Raw genomic sequence first — 8,619 nt, forward strand, 5'->3', positions numbered from 1 at the left:
ATTGATCATTCACAAGCTATTCCAAAATCGTAGCTAAAATAGGCCTATAATTATTTAGTACAGTTGGATCACCCACTTTAAATAATGGCAGAACATAAGCGATTTTCCAGATAGAAGGAATTTCATTTGTAGATAAAGAAAGATTCAAAAGAGGAGTTAGAGGTGGTGCAATAAAGTCAGCTGCCAACCAGCCAGTTTCTGACCATCTAAAGATTGAAGAGCCTTAACCTCTAAAACTGTCACTGGGCTAAAATCAAATACTTGATCTACCTTAAAAAATGATTTTCACTGGAGTAATCATTTAAAAAGTTTCAAATCACGTGACTCATGAAGTGCGCTAGGACGCAAAATGTTCCTTTAAAGTTTAAACGATCTATTATTTTAGCTTTATTTTACATGAATCCTTAATAATACATGATGGAAATTCTGAGTTTGATTTATTTCCAATAAGATATTTATTTAGATTGTTGGAAGTTTCTGAAAGAAGCTTTTCTAATCGCAGTGATTTTAGGCAATTGTCTAAAAAAAAAAAAAAAATCAACCAGTCATCCATTAAGTTACTTCTGGCTTCAGAAGAAGCCATATTACATGAATTTGACAATTCAGGGGTAAAACATACATCATGTCCAACACGATCACATGAAACTCATACTACGGATACGCATTCTCATGTGTTTGGGCTCTCATGTCTGTCTTTAACTCCAAGCTTTCTAAAAGGAGCATTGAGAAGTTTTTCATCAAAATAACTCTACTTCTGGAATAACATTAGTTTTTTCCCAATCAAAATAAGTCATGTAAAAAAAGCGTTACATGAAATGTTTCATGTCACGTTTAGGTTTAGATTTGAGAATTTCTGTATTTCTAACTGTAACAACTATATAATTTACAAATACAGATGGATTATTATCTTATGTCCTTATTTGGAATTTAATTTAACCATGTTTCCGATAAAACCATAATATCTGCATCAGTTGATCTGCCCAGATACGGAACATATCCAACTTTGTAAGAATCTGCGAACGTTTAGATGAACAATCCCAAGACCAGTCCTGGGAAAAAAAGGACGGTGTTATTTTTAACATTCCTAATCTTAACCCTACAATCTATAAAAAAAAAAATAAATAAAAAAATAAAAAAAACCTGTCTGAAACAACAGAAAAAAAAAATAAAAAAAAAATTACAAATTAAATCCCCGACAATGTTTTTTGTTTTAGATCATTTTTTAAATGTCTCTAAATAAAGTTTAGTGAGAAGTCCAGTATAATCCCAGAAAACTCTTTGGATCAACTTCAAATGAAGATGTAATTGTATCTCATGAACTGCAGAGCTGAAGACTGTTGAAAGGACAATCCAATAAGGAGCGGCAGACCTTCTCATCCAGGCCAAAAGACCTCACATCACCAATCCATTTAAGGGAAGATGCGCTCCAGAAAATACAAAACCCCTTTTCTTCTTTTACATCTAAAAACAGAGTCTAGAATTGATCAAACAAACAGAAACAAAACCAAAAGTTAGACTAACCACATGCTCAACAAACACAGCAAAAAGACACGCCGCTATCTTGGATTGTACTGAGCTTCCGCTATATTTTCTGTTATTTTACCAATTTATTTCCTAGTGTAGTTGTGTGCGATTTATAAAAAGGTAATAAAACTAGTCTACGGGTTTATGGACCTTCAAGTTTATTTACTAATTATAACATTATCATATATTCTGCCATATAAACAGTATAAAAACCATAAAATAATTTGGATTAACATTTACTGCCTCAAATAACTGTTATATTTATAATAATTACATTTAATTTATTTCCACACTTTAATATGTGAATTATATAACTACATGAAACACATTTAGCATGGTCAGGCTTTAATTGGTGTTTAAACAACAGAGCTGCTCTCGGGTTTATGGCTGCTGTAAATTTGACCACAAGGTGGCGCTGTTTTCAACACTTCTTTTCCAATGAAAATCAGAGAAAAGCTTCATTTCTTACTCGATAGTTTTAGGCCTTTTGCAAGTGTTTCAGTCAAGTTTAGCTGTTCTAGAGAGCGTTTACTCATCTTGAGCCTGGTTTTAAACACCTGTAATGTACATTTCCGTGTGTGGAAAAAGAAACGCCAAACAAACAAAACTAAACGAGTGAATCACTTCTTTTCATCCATGAGCACACACCCCTTTATTCTCAGTGTCATGAGTGCACACAGATAGATTAATGACACATTAAAAATAAAGACGGCATTGAAGCGCCTCATGTTCAGCTCCACTGGGTCAGTGTTGATCCTCACAGAAAGAGAAGGCAGTTTTTCAGCCACCAGCAATCACAAATGTATATATCACACACTTGAGTGTTTTGTATGGATAGGGAGATCCCTGTGGATCACCGCAGAATCAACATGAGATGATCGTCTCCTGCACCGGAAGTGTCTATCCTCACACTCGCTGACCGGAAATCCGTCATGGCGTCCACGTGCACCTGGACTTTTACATTTGATGTTGTTTCTTAGACTGCACACTCCGTGACCCACCAGTAGAGAAATACATTTCATAGATTGATAGATCATGTCTTGTGCATTTAAAATCTACACATTGTGCACAATGAGGCTCAATATGTCATGCCAACACTACAGCAAACACGACTGACTGGTCAATGCAGTCAAGAGTCTCAACACTAGTGTTACAGGTTCATCATTCACTTTATTGAGGATCATCAGGTTACAGAAACAGCAGCTGTTGAGAGAAACTCACACACTTGAGAAAGTTCAGCACTAGATGTGTTACCTGGTGGCGTGGGCCGGTCCAGACTGGTCTGTGATAATGATGGCCACCTTCAGCCTCTTCTGCCTGGCGTTTTTATACATTTTACTGACAGGGTGGTCCATATTTTTATTTTTTGATTGCTCTTGTTCTTGTTCTTGTTCTTGTTGTTTTGTTTTCTTTTCTTTTTTTTCCTGCTATTGATGTTCGTCTGTGTTTCTTCTTTTTTTATACGTTTATTGGCGGCTAATGACGCGCACGCACACACACACACACACACACACACACACACACACACACACACACACAGAGTTTTAGGTTCACAGCGCCACCTACTGTGCTGGAGTGACATGACAACAGACACTGCAGTTGTTTTAATACTCGAACATACAGACATAACGCTTCACAATTCAGTTTTCAGACCATACAATGCAAATGCCAATGAAACCCGATGTTCATTTTTCTTGTTTTTCGTGTACTTCTTTAATAGATACTTCTGCTAAATCATGACTTTAGAAACAATCATTTGAATAAATGAAATCCTATTTACTATTTTTCCACATTTTTTTTGCGCCGTGAGCTGTACCATTAGCAGGGGGTTGTGGCCGCGGACTATCATCTCATTGATCTAACTGTTTTATTTATATGCACGTTGAGGAGTAGTTTAAACGTACGCAGTGTTTTATAATTACCGTGGTCACAAAACTTAATTAAATGTGCATTTTAAGACGTTTTAAGGCCATCAAATTGGATAACAATAGCTTTAAAACGTCAACAAATACATACATGCATGCGCAGTTTTGAGGCAGCTTTAATCGCATGTTTGGTAATTTCATGACTTCATTTACAACAGAATAACGACAGTGCATGCCCGTTGTTTCTTTTGCGCTTTAGTTAAGCTATAATAAAGTAATATCTATGCAGCGCACGCCGGCGCATTTGCGCGAGCAATTCTTGAGTTCGCGCCTCGAGCACAGTAGGCTATAGCCTTAAGGCTGGTTGGAGTTTTACTGACATAGCCTGCAACATGTCATCTGACGCAGTTCACTGTTGTTCAATTGAAAGTCCCCCGTCCTCACCGCGCCTGTGTCTGAGGCGAAGCTGGAATGCACGTCTGAAAAGTGTCCCGTTTGTTATGGTCGTAAACAAACGCAGCGTTTTACTTGGCAATGTTTTAGATAGATAGATAGATAGATAGATAGATAGATAGATAGCAAGTCTGTTTTGTACAAATGATGGTGATCCAGTCTTTTTAAAAGTGCATTAAAATAGAAACGATACAAAGTCATTGAACAAGGAAAGCACTAGAAATTTTGTAAACAAGTTTAATAAAATGATTTCATCATCGGGCTCTGTGCTTTGAGAGGGCATTGACATCTGAGCAGCACAGAGCCAATCTTGTCTCATATCATGATTTTCCCCAATATTCCAAATCTATTGTCACCATTTGAAAATTGTCAGAAAAGCAAGCTGTAGCCATATCACAAGTTGAGCAGTAGAAGTCTATGGAAGCCACGAAATAAAAGAATAAAAAAAGTTAATTTTGAGTTTATATCTCACAATTCTGACTTTTATTTCTCGCAAATCTGAGTTTACATCTCACATTTCTTACAAAGAAAAACAGAATTGTGAGATATACTCGTTATTCTGTCTTTTCTGAATTGCAATTTATCCCGCAATTCTGACTTTTTCCCCCTCAGAATTGTGAAATAAACTCACAATTGCGAGTTATAAAGTCCGAACTGGGAGTAATAAACACGCAAATGCAAGAAAAAAAAAAGTCAGAATTGTGAAATAAAATGTTTAAAAGTTATCTATGTAAAATATTGTAGGTTTAAATTATTTTAATTATAATTATTTCATGCTGTAACTGCTATGTATGTATGTCCTCTGAACTGCATATGTGAATATTATGTAGACTTACTGTTTACATCAAATTCCTGCTTTAATAGTAGACTAATCCTTACAGATGTCATCAGTCCAGTCTGTGAAACGTCTCTGTTTAGCTTCAAAGGACGTTTTCAAGGATGGTTTTCTTTAAAAATGAAGACTATATTTTTTGCATTCCGATTCCAACATCCAGAGGCACAACAAAACATTTTTCTCTTATTCTGTGGATTTTGCACATTTTCCTTCAATTGCTACCGCTATTTTTCTGCAACCAGTATGCGCGCGCAGCTGCAAGTGACGTCATTGTGACGTCTGCTCCAAAGTGGTCTATACATCGATCTAATGTCTAACGATCCGATGCATCGATGCAATGCGTAAAAAATCGATACCTGTGGGCTATTTATTGAGGCACCTTTGTTTTAACACTCTCCACATTTTCACACAATATCAATCAATGCATTATCGCCAACGCGTGCATTCTCGTTTAAACTAACTTTCAGAACTTGTGAAAGACACTCGGGACAGTAGATGGAACTGTCACTGGCTGATCGGGCCAGTGCTGAATCTTCACGAAAGTTTAAAATTTGCTTGTTTTTAAAGCCTTGCAAAAAGCAGTGCGCACACATCTCAAACAGTGTCCGTTAGATCACAACACTGGAGAATAGAGTGCTATGAATCGTTCTTCACACACACAGTAACTGAAATTAAAACTGTTAAAAGAATATGGTCAATAAACTGCCGCATAAGAGCGCCGCGCGCTGTTACTCTGTGTTGCTTCAAGCACATCATTCTGCACACGGGATGCGCATAAGTGCTTTGTGCCACTATGTATTGGAGCCTTTGTAATAAATTTGCACAATGAAAGAATATTAATAGCCTGTCTTGTTTTGTCCTACCTATAATATGTTGTTGCTTCATTAAAAACCTGCGCTATACATTTAAAAGAAATGTCTTTTAATTATGTGTGTGTGTGTGTGTGTGTATATGTATTCCTTGTTTATCAGTTTTTTGACATTACACATTAGCACAGAACTAAAATACTTTCTTGACTGTTGTCATGTCATAAGCTGTCATTAGATTACTGTGTGAATTTTTTATGTGTGGATGACCCAGGGTTCAGGATGTGAAATTTTGAAATAAATGTTTGTTATATATTTTGGTTGCAGTTGTGAGTTAATAAAAAATTAACTGGTTGTGTAAAATAGGCTCAAAATATTGAAATATTAATCGAATCGTATCGTAATCGTATCGCAGAACTTTTTGAGGTATCGGAAAATATCGAATCGCTGGCTATGAGAATCGATATTGTATCGAATCGTGATGAACTGTCCGATTTACACCCCTACTACGAACTGACATGCTGAAGAAGAGGAAAACCAGAATGGCCTAACTTTTTATAGCCTAAGCTGATAATAATAATAATAATAATAATAATAATAATAATAATAATAATAATAATAATAATAATAATAATAAATGTTTCTACGACTAATTAATTTAAAAATAGTAATCGGCTTACGTGTCTGTAATTTCAGTAAAATAAGGGAATTTATTGTGGGAACAAATGATAAATTATAAATTTGTGGCTATGATCACCCTGCAAAAATATAGGGCAAAGCGGTAATGATTTGGGGAAAAGAATCAAGAGATTGCATATCCAGAGGAATACCTCACCAATTAATGGACAGGGCTAATTTGGGCTTAATGCTTTTTTGTAGCTCAGTGGTTAGAGCATGGCACTAGCAATGCCAAGGTCATGGGTTCGATCCCAGGGATTGCAAATACTCAGATACAAATGTATAGTATAATGCAATGTAAGTCGCTTTGGATAAAAGTGTCTGCCAAATGCATAAATGTAAATGTAATTGTCTATGACTGTGACCCATTAACATAGTCTATTATATTGTACAACACAATATACATGTGCTAATACTGTCAAATAAACACAAGTCTTACAAAACACAGTCGGTTATGTCTAATTAAGTGACTGATGTGCTGAAAAATGAACAGACAAATGCTGAATTAGAAACAGTAAAAGTGAGTGGGTCCAATATCATTGGTCTTAAAAACCACATACAATGGTTCCGACGCCCATGCACACAAACCCCCCTCCCCTCACTTACTTGATGAATATTGTTGGTGTTTCAGGGATTGAATTTCGGTGTGGGATTGCATGTATTGCACATAATTTTACTCATTCCTGCAGATCATCATCCTCATAAAGCTGCCTCTCAGTACTAAATTCAGCACTTTTTTTAACTGGTTATTGCTCTTAAACAGTCAAAAACACAAAATAATGTCAAAATGCTGGACTTGCTAGAGTGTTCACATAAACACGGTCAGTTGTGTTTTAAAGAGATAGTTCACCCAAAAATCCCATGATTTACTCCCCCTCAAGCCATCCTAGATGTGTATGACTATCTTCTTTCAGTCAAACACAATCAGAGATATTAAAAAATACTCAGACTCTTCCAAGCTTTATAATGGCAGTGAAAGGGGGCGTGTTTTGAAGCCCCAAGAATCTTCATAAAAGTAATCCACACGGCTCCAGGGTGTTAATAAAGGCTTTCTTGAGTGAAGCGATGGGTTTTTGTGAGAAAAATATCCATATTTAAAACTTTTATAGAGTATACTAACTAACCTCGGACAGACGGCCGCCATACACATCGATTTGGGCAGAAGAGTGACCTCTGACCTGACGCATGACCCCTTGAGCCGTATGGATTACTTTTATGATGGAAAGAATACATTTATTTTGGGCTTCAAAACACGCCCCCCGTTCACTGCCATTATTAATCTTAGGAGAGCAGGGATTTTTTTACCCTCTGGTGCTCTTCAAGTGTCGTTCAAAAATGACCAAAAACCTTTTTTTTTATTTTAATGAAGTGAATGTACTATAGTTTAGTTCTTCAATGTTTTTTATTTAAAGCTGCTGTCTGCAACTTTTTTGTGTTCAAAATTTACAAAAATTATAAAATGAGAATGTACAAACCCGATTCCAAAAAAGTTGGGACACTGTACAAATTGTGAATAATAACAGAATGCAATGATGTGGAAGTTTCAAATTTCAATATTTTATTCAGAATACAACATAGATGACATATCAAATGTTTAAACTGAGAAAATGTATCATTTTAAGGGAAAAATAAGTAGATTTTAAATTTCACGGCATCAACACATCTCAAAAAAGTTGGGACAAGGCCATGTTTACCACTGTGTGGCATCCCCTCTTCTTTTTATAACAGTCTGCAAACGTCTGGGGACTGAGGAGACAAGTTGCTCAAGTTTAGGAATAGGAATGTTGTCCCATTCTTGTCTAATACAGGCTTCTAGTTGCTCAACTTGTCTTAGGTCTTCTTTGTCGCATCTTCCTCTTTATGATGCGCCAAATGTTTTCTATGGGTGAAAGATCTGGACTGCAGGCTGGCCATTTCAGTACCCGGATCCTTCTTCTACGCAGCCATGATGTTGTAATTGATGCAGTATGTGGTCTGGCATTGTCATGTTGGAAAATGCAAGGTCTTCCCTGAAAGAGACGACGTCTGGATGGGAGCATATGTTGTTCTAGAACTTGGATATACCTTTCAGCATTGATGGTGCCTTTCCAGATGTGTAAGCTGCCCATGCCACACGCACTCATGCAACCCCATACCATCAGAGATGCAGGCTTCTGAACTGAGCGCTGATAACAACTTGGGTTGTCCTTGTCCTCTTTAGTCCAGGATGACATGGCGTCCCAGTTTTCCAAAAAGAACTTCAAATTTTGATTCGTCTGTCCACAGAACAGTTTTCCACTTTGCCACAGTCCATTTTAAATGAGCCTTGGCCCAGAGAAAACGCCTGCGCTTCTGGACCATGTTTAGATATGGCTTCTTTTTTGACCTATAGAGTTTTAGCCGGCAACAGCAAATGGCACGGTGGATTGTGTTCACCGACAATGTTTTCTGGAAGTATTCCTGAGCCCATGTTGTGATT

The sequence above is a fragment of the Megalobrama amblycephala genome, linkage group LG16 (assembly GCF_018812025.1).
Source record: "Megalobrama amblycephala isolate DHTTF-2021 linkage group LG16, ASM1881202v1, whole genome shotgun sequence".
NCBI classification, from domain to species: domain Eukaryota; kingdom Metazoa; phylum Chordata; class Actinopteri; order Cypriniformes; family Xenocyprididae; genus Megalobrama; species Megalobrama amblycephala.